This window comes from Eptesicus fuscus, chromosome 10 (assembly GCF_027574615.1).
Source record: "Eptesicus fuscus isolate TK198812 chromosome 10, DD_ASM_mEF_20220401, whole genome shotgun sequence".
Taxonomy (NCBI): Eukaryota; Metazoa; Chordata; class Mammalia; order Chiroptera; family Vespertilionidae; genus Eptesicus; species Eptesicus fuscus.
In genome coordinates, this window is record NC_072482.1 from 11724687 (window position 1) to 11737184 (window position 12498).

General features: G+C 38.3%; 1 pseudogene; it reads left to right on the forward strand.

Annotated features, from left to right (window-relative positions):
• Nucleotides 1-4167: 4167 nt before the first annotated feature.
• LOC114228841 (60S ribosomal protein L12-like) lies at nucleotides 4168-4652 on the forward strand (annotated as a pseudogene).
• The last annotated feature ends 7846 nt before the right edge of the window (nucleotides 4653-12498 follow it).

Below are 12498 nucleotides of genomic sequence, written 5' to 3' on the forward strand. Positions count from 1 at the left end.
TTGTTGACTGACTTCCATATCTAATAAGAGACTAAATGGGTCTGTTAATTTATAAGGAGCATAAGAACATGGGAGTGTAAAAAAGCCTTAGATTTAGAATCAGAAGGCTTGGGTTTACATCCCATATTCACTTATTAGCCGTATACTTGGGAAACTCACTAACGTCCTCTAAGTCTTCACCTATACATGGATATAACATCAACTCTCCTCCTTTTCAAGGATGCTGTGAAGATCAAATGAGAAAATGTGTAAGTGCATTATAAACTGACAAGAGCTACTCATGGAGCTATTCTTTCCTGGCTACCAAAGAGAGCAAAGACTTGAGATCATTATTCTGGTGAGAAGAGGCATTGGCATTTGAAAATTCCAGGATGTTGGGGGCATGCTGGGATAAAAGAGCCTGATCATTCAGGTACAGCTCAAGAATCCTAAAATGTGTTTGATATCTGGGTCCTTATTTTAGTTCAATAACATGCTGGTCTTAACTAACATCTTAATAAGAATTAAAAGGCATAAGATCTTAGCCAGATTGGAATTCCTTCTCACCAAAAAATAAAATGACCTAAAAGCAATAGCATAATATGCTTGCATTCTCCCCAATCATCCAAGATAAATATATGCAAACAAAAGCAATACCAAATCCCATTTAGTTTGTAGAGCTGCAGTATTAGCCACGAAATGACTTTCCATACCCCAGAGCACACCCCAGAGTTGCTATTTCATAAATAGCACACCCCAGAATTGCTATTTCATAACTGTGCTTGAATCTAACTCCCCACATATATTACTGATTGGTAGAGTTCAGTCTGCCAGCACATATTCAGACCATTTTTAAAACATTAATTCTATCATTGCCAAGCATCTTTATAAATACTATACAACAATTTTATTAGCACAGCATGGCAATTTTAATGGGAAGAAGACATTTATGAACATGTATTAGACTCCTACTAAATACCATGTCCTGTGAGGTGTTTTCACATATATTTGCTCAGTTAATTCTCACAATGAAGTAATGTCAGCGGCACTTTACAGATGAAGAATGAATACTCAAATTGGTTAAGTGACTAGCCCAGGATCATGCAGTAAGAAAACAGTATAGCTTAGACCCAAGGTAATTGCTTTGAGTTAGCGTGATTCCAGTAGCCAGTGGCAAAAAACATGAGGTTAAGTTTAGTGCCATGGTCAAACTTAATAGTCAGTTAGCAATATCCTGAGGCACTTTACCTTCCTTGCTTGAGAAGTTATTGAGCTGTAAATATACACTTCTCCTAAAGAAACAGTTTCTAACTTTAAAATTTAAACATCAAGATTTATTTCAGCTAGCTGTTTTCTGAGAAAACATTGCAAAGGAAACATTAATTCACTAAATACAGCAATAACTGTTTTATAAATAAGATAGTTCTTGAAAATCATATCTTAAAAAGTGCCAAAATTACTTGTGTCTTACAAACATGAAAATATTTTAAATAAGAAATTTAAAATATTATATTAGAAAAATGCTTCCTATAACCACAGCTCTTTTAAAAATTAAATTTAGCCTAGCTGGCGTTGCTCAGTGGTTGAGCATCAACCTATGAATGGGGAGGTGACGGTTCGATGCCCGGTCAAGGCACATGCCTAAGTTGCAGGCTCTATCCCAGTATGGGGCATGCAGGAGGCAGCCTATTAATGATTCTCTCATCATTGATATTTCTATCTCTCACTCCCTCTCCCTTTGTCTCTGAAATCAATAAAAATATATTTTTAAAAATGTTTTAATAAATAAATAAAAATTAAAGTTAGCTCTAACCTAAATATCACTATTCACTATATTACAAGTGATATTATTCATTTTCCCTGATAATTAATTACCATGAAAAAACTAATATTTATAAAATAAATATTTTAGTCCTAACCGGTTTGGCTCAGTGGATGGAGCATCGGCCTGCAGACTCAAGGGTCCCAGGTTCGATTCCGGTCAAGGGCATGTACCTTGGTTTCGGGCACATACCCAGTAGGGAGTGTGCAGGAGGCAGCTGATAGATGTTTCTCTCTCATTGATGTTTCTAACTCTCTATCCCTCTCCCTTCCTCTCTGTAAAAAAAAAAAAAAAAAAAATCAATAAAGTATATTTAATAAATAAATAAATAAAATATTTTATTTTATTATTTTAAAAAATATATATATTTTATTGATTTTTCACAGAGAGGAAGGGAGAGGGGGGGAGAGAGTTAGAAACATCGATGAGAGAGAAACATTGATCAGCTGCCTCCTGCACACCCCTACTGGGGATGTGCCCGAAACCAAGTTACATGCCCTTGACTGGAATAGAACCCCGGACCCTTCAGTCTGCAGGCCGACGCTCTATCCACTGAGCCAAACCGGTTTCAGCAAATAAAATATTTTAGAAGGGCTCGGAAATGAACAATATAGTAAAGATAGCAATGAAGCCCTAGCTGGTTTGGCTCAGTGGATAGAGCGTCGGCCTGCGGCCTGAACGGTCCCAGGTTCAATTCCGATCAAGGGCACATGCCAGGGTTGCAGGCTTGATCCCTAGTACGGGGTGTGCAAGAGGCAGCCAATCAGTGATTCTCTCTTATCATTGATGTTTCTATCTCTCTCCACAACCCCCTTCCTCTCTGAAATCAATTAAAAAAAAAAAAAAGATAGCAATGAAATCTAAAAGCCTGTAGAACTTTCCAACAAAAAGGTTCTAGCAAAAATAATAGAGTTTGATGGCTACATTGTTATCTGGTTAGAATATTCACAGATGCAAATAAATGCAGATTTTAATACCTTCATTAGGTATAGTAGTTAAGAGAGCAGGTTTAGGAGCCAGACTGGCTGAATTAGAACCCCAGTGGGGCAAATTCCTACCCCCATGCCTCCATTTCCTCATCTATCCTACCTAATAATAGAGTAATATGCAAATTGACCATACCTTCGCTGCACCCACCAGCCACGCCCACCAGGAAACCGTCGCAGGGACGTTGGGGTGCTGCGGAGCCCAAGGCTGGGAGCCTGCACGGATCGCAGGCAATGACCAGGGGGTCGGCTCCTAAGATCCGTAGCAGGGACGTTGGGGTGCAGCCGAGCCCAAGGCCGTGAAAGCCTGTAGAGGCTTTCACGGCCTTGGGCACCAGCGGGGAGCCTGCACAGATCGCAGGCAACGACCAGGGGGTCGGCTCCTAGGATCCTTAGCAGGGACGCTGGGGTGCAGCAGAGCCCAAGGCCGCCACCCGGGGCCAAGCCCCGACCCTGAAAGAAGGCAGAAGGCGGTGGCCACAGCCAAGGCCTGGGTCCCCGGTGCCGGCAGAAAATTGGTGCAGGTGAATGAAGGTCTATTGCACGAATCTTCGTGCAAACGGGCTGCTAGTTTGTTATAAATAGTTTTACCTGTTATAATTATATTTGGGGAAAGAGTTTCCACCCTACCCCACATGGAACTTTCGGAGCCTATTGAGAAGGGAACAGGAGGAGGAAAAAAGAAACCTTTTAAATGCTAATTATAAATCTTCAAGACAGAAACATCTTTAAATAGTAAGATACAAATGTTCTTAAGTTTTAAAATTCACCAAAATAAAACTAAATCCCCAAATATTAACAGGGGGAAAAAAACACTTAAAAATTCCATGATTGTAACCTAACATCTACACTAAACTAACAGGACATTTGGGTGACATGAGTGATGGATAAAGGGCTCCTATTTCCAGGTACTTTAATGAGAACAGAACCATACTGGTAAGGAAAAGAACACTGGAGAAGAGATTCAGTTCTAGGTCTAAATAGATGAGTAAATGTAATTAAGCCACTTCTCAGCTGAAACAGGTGTCTGTTTCCACATCTGCATAAGGAACATTTAAGAGACAACCTAAATTTGTTATTCTACCTGTAAACTTCCTAAAATCAGTTAGATGTCATTCTCTAACAGCAAGCTATAGGTTAGGCATTAATCCATGAGGGTAGCAAAAACCAAATGAATTTATGTACCCTAGAATTCTGCTACTGTAGCAAAATTCTGCAATTGCTATAAGCCAGCGATTTTCAACCTTTTTCATCTAACGCCACACATAAACTAACTTCTAAAATTCTGCGGCACACTTTCAGCTTTGGGCTCAGGAGGCATAGGTGCAACTTTTTCAGTCTTTCCGAATCTGGGTTCATCTGATACCACCCACCTCCACCATGCCACAGAAGTTCAATCCCAAGGGGATCAAAGTTGTATACCTAAGGCTCAATGATGATGAAGTCGGTGCCACATCTGCCTTGGTCCCCTAGGCTTGTATCCAAAAAGCATTGGTGATGATATTAACAACGCAACCAGTGATTGGAAGGGTCTGAGGATTACAGTGAAACTGACCATTCAGAACAGAGAGGTCGAGATTGAGGTGGTGCCTTCTGCCTCGGCCCTGATCATCAAAGCCCTCAAAGAACTGCCATGAGACAGAAAGAAGCAAAAAAGCAGTAAGCACAGTGGAAATATCACTTTTGATGAGAATGTCAACATTGCCGGACAGATGAGGCACCGATCTTAAGTTAGAGAACTCTCTGGAGCCATAAAAGAGATCCTGGGGACTGCCCCATCTGTAGGCTGCAATGTTGATGGCCGCTACCCTCATGACATCATAGATGACATCAACAGTGGTGGAGGGGAATGCCCGGCTAGTTAAGAAGTACAAAGGAAAATATTTCAATTACAGATCATTTGACAATCAATAAAAATAAAAAAATTCTGTGGCACACCAAAAATTATATTTTTTGTCTATCTAACAACAAAAAAGGGATAATTTTTATTTTTTTTTTCAAAGAGAGGAAGGGAGAGGGGCAGAGAGATAGAAACATAAATGATAAGAATCATTGACTAGCTGCCTCCTGCATGGCCTCTACTAGGGATTGAGCCCACATCCCAGGCATGTACCCTGACCAGGAATCAAACCGTGACCTCCTGGTTCATGGGTCGACGCTCAACTACGGAGTCACACCAGCTGGGCAGTATAATTTTGATTCATTCACACCAGACAGCTATTATTGTCACTTTTTTAATTTGACAATCTAAGGGAAAAGAGATCAGTGCCCTTGACTAAATAGGTCTTGCATGTTTTAAAAATTCTTGTGGCACAGTGTGCCATGACAGACGGGTTGAAAATCACTGCAATAAGTCTTATGTTGAAACAAGGCATCAACGAAATAAGCTTGAATATTCCATGAAACATAATGCACTAAATACTTCTGCATTTACCTCTGTCCTCCCCATAACTCCATTAAAATGGAATTAAAAACATAAAATACACAAAGACAAAGAATAGAAAAATACGATAACAAAGTTTTCGGAAGCTAAAACGCAAATGGTTATTTGATTTAGCAGAGCAAAGAAAGCAAAAGCTATAAGCATGTTAAGGAAAAGCCCCAAACAAAACGAATTGTGTTGGGATAAACCAGAAAAGCTCAGAATGCTTCTGAAAGTGGAGAATGCAGGTAGGCCTAAAAAAAGGAGAAGAGGGTAAAAGTTCCACCCCAAGGTTCCCTCCTTAACTCCAGGTATCCACTGGTCAGAGGACAGGAAGTGTGTTCTCTGGAAACTGAAGAGACTCTGTACTTAAGCACAACAATGGGCAGCCCTACCAGTCTAAAAATCTGGGGATTAATGGAAACCTGAAAGGTAAATATCCCCAGCTCTTTCCCCACGCAGCTCCCCAAATGTTGCAGCCAGGTGTGTAAGTCAATGACTGAAGCATTCTCTCTGGAGGAGAACCTGGCCAAGAGAAAAATATCTACAAATACTGACTGCTACAGGTAACCCCCACCCCACCCCCAAAAGTTGGGTCCCTGGCTAATCACTTTATAATGGAAACCACCAGTTAACTTTCAGAAGCCCCCAATGTAGCAAATTCAGCTTTCAGTTTTTCCATGGTTCATTCTGGAATATGAGTAAGATAGCCATGGTTATACATTTAAATAAAAAACCAAAACAAATAATCAAGGAAATAGAGATGGTATAGGAGGCTGAAGAAATATTTTTAAAATTATAATTAACATACTCAGAAGAGAACTATTTCATCCATAAAACAAAAATAGAAAACTATTAAAAAGCAACATTAACTCTTGAAAATTGAAAATAGGATAGTAGAAATATAAAACTTACTAGAAGAGTCTGAAGATGAAGTTTAAGACATCTTCGAGAAAGTAGAGCAAAGAGACAAAAAGATAAAAAATGGAAAAGATAGAAAATTAAAGTACCCATCAGCATCTAAGTTCCAAATACAAATAATAAGAGTTCGAGAGAGAAAGAATAGGAAAACTGGGGGAGAAGGAGAAATTTGGTTTGAATTTAAGAATTTAAGAAAAATCTCAGAAATGAAAAATCCAAATTGAAGCCCTCGTGTGCCTAGCACAATAGATAAAACAAGACCTCCAGTGAGGCTGATTATCACCAGGGACAAAGATAAGATCCTAAAAGCAATCAAGGAGGGGGAAAAATCATGACTCTAAATACCATCAGACTTTGATTATCATTAACAGAAGCAAGAAACCAATAAAACAATATTTGTTAAACTCAAAAGAAAATACCATTCAATCTAGAATTCTATACCCAGGGAAACTATGAGAGAAAATGAAGAAATTTTCACATATGTAGATTCACAAATAAATTTATACCCCGTGCACCCTCTTAGAAATTTTATGGAAGAATTGCTTCAAGTATCAACAATAAAGGAGGAAGATATGGGGTCCAGGAAACAGGGGGCTCTCAACATAGGGAGGTGAGCGAAATACCTAGGATATGTGAGAAGGTAGATCCCAAGATAGTAGCTGAGCAGGTCTAGAGAACAATCTGTACAGATTTTTTAAAATAGCAGTCTAAGGCCTGGCCAGTGTGGCTCAGTGGTTGAGCATTGACCTATGAATGGGGAGGTCACGGTGCAATTCTGGTCAGTCCATATGCCCGGGTTGCGGGCTCAATCCCCAGTGTGGGGCGTAAGCAGCCAATGATTCTCTCTCATCATTGATGTTTATATCTCTCTCTCTCCCTCTCCCTTCCTCTCTAAACTCAATAAATCAATAAAAATATATTTTTAAAAATAGCAGTCTAAGACCAATGTTTAGAAAAATGGCATTAAATATCAAAAGAAATAGCTCTAAGAGTAGAAAATGGAGGTAACTGGAGGAGAGGCAGAACGTTGGGGGGAGTGAGTAGTATACTTTATATAGGCTTAGTATTGATAAATATTGAATTTTAAAAGACTCTTGCCCTGGCCAGGTAGCCCCATTGGTTGGAGTGTCCTCCAGTACACCAAAAGGTTGTGGGTTTAATCCCCAGTGGGGCGCATTTGAGAGGCAACCAATTGATATTTCTCTCTCTCAAATCAATAAAAACATATCCTCGGTTTGAATTAAAAAAATTTTTTTAAGATTCTTGAAAGGCTAAAAAGGATGTTTTAAAATCACATCTAGCCCTAACTGGTTTGGCTCAGTGGATAGAGCGTCGGCCTGAGGACTGAAAGGTCCAAGGTTCAATTCTGGTCAAGGTCATGTACCTTGGTTGCGGTCACATCCCAAGTAGGAGGTGTGCAGGAGGCAGCTGATGGATTTTCTCTCTCATCGATGTTTCTAAGTTTCTATCCCTCTCCCTTCCTCTCTAAAAAATCAATAAAATATATTTTTAAAATAACATCTAAAAATAAAATTTTCCAAGCAAGATTTCTGAGGGGGGTGGGGGGGAATAATGAAAGAAAAATAAATTTTCAAGACAGAGCAATATCAAAGTACTTGGAAAATTCTACATCTTAGCATAGAGTGTGACTGAAAAAAAATAAGAGCAGGAAAAATGTTCTGCTCATAGATACTCAAAAGTCATAACTACAACACCAGCAAAAAGAGAAAAATGGAAGAAAACATTTTAACATATTATGTATTATTGGGAAAAGTTCATGGTTTATAGCTACGTCAAACACATCACAAATTAAATTTCCCTTTTCACTCAGTTAAGCAGATGCTAAACCAAAGTCAACAGAAAAACCTGATTGCATCACATTTTAGTCAGAACTGAAAACACTTAAAACACCATGTTGCTTCCTTAGGAAAGGAAAGCACAAATATTGTGAATCTGTTGGAACAAGGGAAAAAGCATTCTGAGTCAGTCTTTATCCTCTCCTGAAGACTGAACAAATAGGGGAATTCATGTCCAAATCTGAAACAACTGCTGCCCAGCTTTCTCTAATATCCCAAGAAGCTGCATCTCAATTAGGAAATATGCTTTTCTCTATCCTCAAATACTTTACATCTATATTTTCTATGGCCCTTTCACAGAAAAACTGGAAGTATAATCTGGTACTTGTTTATCATACTTAATATAACCTACTTAGAGTCAATGAGTGTTAAGTATTTAGTTATTGATCACGTGATAGGCTCTTCATGGAAAGGCAAGCAGAGGTGTTGCCTGCTATTTACTCAGTTTTATGACATTTGGAGCACTGTAAACAGAGGGAAACTGCTGGATTTGAGGTTTTTATAAAAATAATCTTCTACTGATTTTTGTCTAGGGGTGACTTTTATTTTGTTTTTTTTCCCAAACATATTTTTATTGATTTCAGAGAGGAAGGGAGAGGGAGAGAGATACAGAAACATCAACGATGAGAGAGAATCATTGATTGGCTGCCTCTTGCACGCCTCACACTGGAGATCATGTGGGGATCGAGCCCACAACCCAGGCATATACCTTGACCAGGAATTGAACCATGACTTCCTGGTTCATAGGTCAATGCTTAACCACTGAGACACCCAGGCTGAGCCAAGTATGACTTTTAAAATGTCTAATATGCCGAAACCGGTGTGGCTCAGTGGATAAAGCGTCGGCCTTCGGACTCAAGGGTCCCAGGTTCGATTCCGGTCAGGGGCATGTGCCTTGGTTGCGGGCACATCCCCAATAGGGGGTGTGCAAGAGGCAGCTGATCGATGTTTCTCTCTCATTGATGTTTCTAACTCTCTATTCCTCTCTCTTCCTCTCTGTAAAAAATCAATAAAATATATTTAAAAAAAAATAAAAATAAAATGTCTAATATGCTGAAGCACTTTCCAACCAAATCTATTCTAGTAAAAACACTTGCTCTCAATTTTCAGCATAAATAAAGACAATGAGAATAGATTAGACAGGTGGTTTAATTGTAGCATATTTTATGGCTTTCAAGTTGAATGCTTAAAAATGTTTGCTTCATCGGTTCTTGCCATCAGGAAGAAAACACACTTTAAACTTTTATATAAAATTTGATGTTTTTTCCTTTTTGAAGTCTGAGAAAATGCGTTAATATCTCACAAAATATAATGCATAACCAAAAGTTCCTCCAGATTAAGAAAGTAAATATACTATGTTTATTGTTTCATGCTTACTTCACAGAAAGGAAACAGCTAACTAGAATATGAAGAAATGCTCAAACTCACTAAGAATAAGAAAATATAAATTAAAATGAGACATTATTAAATGGCAAAAATTAGAAATGTGGACAATACCAGGTGCTGGGGTGATGGGGAATACAATGCCTATGGGACGTAAACTGACACACCATTCAACAACCTAAAAATATTTATTTCACAATGCCACGGAAAACACTTAAAAAACTGTATTGCTTCCTTAGGAAAAGAAAGCACAAACACTGCGAAAGCACAAATACTGAGTCTGTATCACGAAGAAATTCTCAAACACATCCATAATGGACATGTACAAGACTGTTTATTGGTAGCACTGTTTATGGTAGCCTAGGCACCCATCACTATGGGAATGGATGCACACCATGGAATACTATGCTGCAATTAGGACCAATTAGCCAATATACATCCAAAAACTTACTTAGCTCTTAAATCAATGCTAAGTGAAAAAAGTAAAAACCAGAGCAAGATCTATAGCATTTTTACAGGGAGAATTCTATAGCTAAATTCTACAGTAGTATGACATAATGAGGAATTTTGGAATTAAAGATACATATAGGATCAAAGACATATAGCAAACACATTAGAAAGGGTGCTTGTAGGGTGGGAGAGGAAACTGGGCACAGGAAGGGGGTTAAACAAAGGGCCTTTATACACCAATGCTAGACTGTGCCCAAATCACAGACTGTGAAGTCCAAATTCAGAATATTTTTCATTTGTGCATATATTAACTTATTCATTTTTTAAATTTTGTATTTATTGATTTCAGAGAGAAAGAAGGGAGGAAAGAAACATTGATTTGTTGTTCCACCTATTTATGCATTCATTGGTTGCTTCTTGTATGTGCCCTGACCAGGAATCAAAATTGCACTTGGCGTGTCGGGATGATGCTTCAACGAACTGAGCTAACTGGCAGGGCCTATTCCATAAAAATTTACTAAACACGTCAAGTGCCAAGTACTATGCTTAAATATAAACTTTTCTTTTATTTCTGCTGAAGGTTTTAAAAAAAAACAAACAAAAAAAAAACCTCAAGAATGTTTTATATGTTCTAAGATAGGTTTCAACTAGAAGAAGAAGGGGGAAATAATTTAGATTAGAATATAGTATATACTATAGTCTGAGAAAGTCATCATTCTTAAAATAGATTAATTTTATAGCATAAAAATTTATACTTACAATTTTTTCATCAAATATAAACACACCTTGAAATTCTTTAAATGACAAACTTAAATAAAAAGCTGAAAAACAAAGAGAAATCTAAAGCCCTACAAAATTACACTGTCACATTTCAGTTCACAGGTAAAACATCTTTTCTCGTGGCTCTCAAGTATGAAACAATTTTTTTTTTTAAGAAATGTTTTCTTCTTTATTTGTTCTATGAAATTTTCCCACAAAAAAAAAAAAAACACACTATTTCAACTGCTCCAGGAATACTTCTTGCCAGATTTCTGTTTTCTAAAAGATTTCACAAGCCGAATGCTGGCTGTCAATGTAGGTGTTGCAGTTAATATGGCTCATTACACAGCACTGCTAACAAAATTAACACATTCAGTGAATAGTGACATATCTATTCCACAGAAAATGATGCTTTCCCCCCAAATTACCTATTCCCCTCTTTTTTTCCACAAACCCCAAATGTTAATTAGTATATACGATAATATTGGTAAACAAAATCAATAGCAACTCATAGGACATCATGTGTCTAGCACTCTAAAATTGTAACTCTTCAGTATTTTATTCTTTAATACTAAGTGTTAGTAGGTGGGAGGATCAAAGCTGAAGAACAGGAATGGTTGAGCTAACCATCCACACTACTGGAAAAACCAAAGTCACTTGATCTGTCAGTGAGGTGTGCAGAATCATCATCGTACATAATAAAGACAACAAAGGCCTACAAACGATAATGTAGCCCGACCAGCATGGCTCAGTGGTTGAGGTTCAACCTATGAACCAGGAAGTCAAGGTTCGACTCCGGGTCAGGGCACATGCCTGGGTTGCGGGCTTGATCCCCTAGTAAGGGGCATGCAGGAGGCAGCCTATCAATGATTCTCTCTCATCATTGATATTTCTATCTCTCTCCCTCTCCCTTCTCCTCTGAAATCAATTTTTAAAAAAAGATAATGTATTTTCATTGAATAATCTATAATAATAAGAGCGTAATATGCTAATTAGACTGGACGTCGTTCCAGATGTCCTTCCAGATGACCTTCTGGAAGAAGCCGAGGTGGCGGGGGCCGAGTCCCTTGCACAAATTTCGTGCATTGGGCCTCTAGTAGCTAATATTGAGCTTACTATGTGTCAGTCACTGTTCTAAACATTTTATATGCATTATTTAATCCATCCTCACCACAACCCAATGAACTAGGTACTATTATTTCCCCCATTTTACAGATCATTTTTCAAATCAAATGTAAGCTCTTTCTCATTACCTTTGAAACCTCCACCAAATGGCCTCAACTTCCCTCTGTTCCCTCTTTGTTACCATTCCAGACATTTCTGACTCAAAAATATGACTGATGTTTCTCATATGAATTAATCAGTTCTCTTCTCTGGCCAACCTCCTCCTCCTTCTCCCTTATAAGCACAGAAAATTCCTTCATGAATATGTTCTCTTAACTCATTCCTTACATGCTTATTAAAAGTAAAGAATATAGAAGTATAGAGTATAAAAAGTGGTTACCTCCCTGCAAAAAGGGAACACCTCAATAACAGTCCTTAACATTTTATAAAAATAGGAATATTCTATACATATCATTCTATAATGTGACTTTTAAAAATAACTTTACAATGGACATCTTTCTACATCAGCATATAGAGATCCTCTGTATTCTTTTTTTAAAATATATTTTTATTGATTTCAGAGAGGAAGGGAGGAGTGAGAGAAACATCAATGATGAGAGCAAATCATTGATTGGCTGCCTCCTGCATGCCCCCTACTGGGGATCGAGCACCCAACCTGGGCATGTGTCCTTGACCGGAATTGAACCCAGGACCCTTCAGTCCACAGTCCGACGCTCCATCCACTGAGCCAAACTGGCTAGGGCTCCACTGCATTCTTAACAGCTTAGTGGCATTCCACTGTGGGGACCCATCATA